The sequence below is a fragment of the Typopeltis vanoorti genome, chromosome 23, assembly GCF_054136105.1.
Source record: "Typopeltis vanoorti isolate ZY-2024b chromosome 23, IOZ_Tvanoo_1.0, whole genome shotgun sequence".
Taxonomy (NCBI): domain Eukaryota; kingdom Metazoa; phylum Arthropoda; class Arachnida; order Uropygi; family Thelyphonidae; genus Typopeltis; species Typopeltis vanoorti.
Window position 1 is genome coordinate 34,928,452 of NC_143571.1, and position 1,667 is coordinate 34,930,118.

The 1,667-nt window shown below is 39.6% G+C and overlaps 1 pseudogene; it reads left to right on the forward strand.

Moving 5' to 3' along the window:
- The first annotated feature begins 1,004 nt into the window (after window positions 1-1,004).
- Window positions 1,005-1,121, forward strand: LOC150093775 (U2 spliceosomal RNA; annotated as a pseudogene).
- The last annotated feature ends 546 nt before the right edge of the window (window positions 1,122-1,667 follow it).

A 1,667-nucleotide genomic window follows, 5' to 3' on the forward strand; every position in this document is an offset into this window, starting at 1 on the left:
GTAAAAGATGACGACATAGCGTCTGAGGGATGAAAAAAATCTCCTCCCAAAAAATAAATAATTAAAAATGTTTGCTTCTTTTGCTGTTTTCATATATTATATAAGTTCGGCAATTTCTCTAAACCTCCATTTAGAATCTGTTTTTTTTTTTTCTTCGATTAATCTAATTCCATGTGAATAATTATACATTCTTACCAGACTTCATCGCAGCAGAGGTTAAAGGTGTTCTCATAAACAGTAAATATGGTTCGTAATTTCACTTGTGGCAAATGAGAATTACCGTGTGAACAATCCACAGAAACAGAACTGCGTGCGTGTTTCAGGCAATTATGTCCATTACACGTGCCCGTAAACAGCATTGAACCATAGCAAGTGTCACCCTATCTGGAACAGCTTCTGAACAACTGGGAATGTTTACTTGCTTTGGCAGAACTATGTTGCACAGCGAACCATCATCAAAATGTCGTTCGTTACCTATGACACAGATAGCATCACAGAGAACTGCGCCTGTAAACTAATTGCTTTTAAAGCGAATATTAAAACGAAAACGGAATTAGATTAATAAAATAATTTATAAAGATATAAATTTTGTTTATATTTATCATAAATTTATTCAATACCCGTTAAAATGGCACTTAAAACATTATAAAGTTCAAACACCCTTAATAATATTATATCAAAATTTATATTAGATCATAAGTAAAACTATTTTACAACGTGAAAATTCGGGGAGATGCGGTGACTGATTCATTCAATCCAATACCCTTGGAGGGTAAATGGGCAATGCTGTAGCCAATGAAGTTCTAACTGAGGCTCGGCTATTGCCGTTACCCTCCTGCCATGATCAGAGCTTTAACAGCTCAATAACACCTTATCCCTACACTGTCCTCTACAGATAACGGGGAGGATGAAAAGCATTCTTGCTTCGCCCCTCTAAGCCAGTCCTTATAAGGATAAGGACTATTTTACAACGTGAATGGGTTCTCCTTAAATAATTATTACAGGTTGCTTCTCGGCCGTTTGGCTTAGATAAAGTGTATAGTTTCTGTTCTTAACCGTTAATATCGGTACGAGTCCCATCGGGTTTCACGATATTTAACCGGAAATTTACAGAACTTCGTAAACCCCGGACTGGGGAAATATCAAACACTTGGTGGTGGGAATAGTTAGGCTCTTCATTCTGCCGCGTGTGCGTACCCTCGGCATTGAGGTTTACGCCACAATACCGGCGATGGCGAAAGCCATCATAGACTGCGTCGGCGCAGAAAACATTTTTGGATTTACCCCTTATGGGGGAGGAAGATACCAGGTAGTGACCAAAAATATGGAGACCAGAGAAAAGCTTCTCCAAGGGTTTGACTGTGGCAAAGTAAAAGTGTCTCCCTTCATGGTTGGGAGCATCCTGAGAACCCTTAAGATACCACGATTTCCCCTAGAATATGTAGAGAACAACGATATAATTCACAGCGTATTCTCTAAGTGGGGAGTTGTACGGGAAATCCAGGTTCACAATGACGCAGACAATCCTGAGTGGAAGTCAGGGGAGGTAACCATCTCTCTTGAAATGAGCACCGAAGTTCCTAACTTTGTCCTCATAGGATCTGCCTGGGTAATGGTAAATTACCCAGGCGTCAAAAAGCAATACTTTAGATGTGGTGCCTTCAATC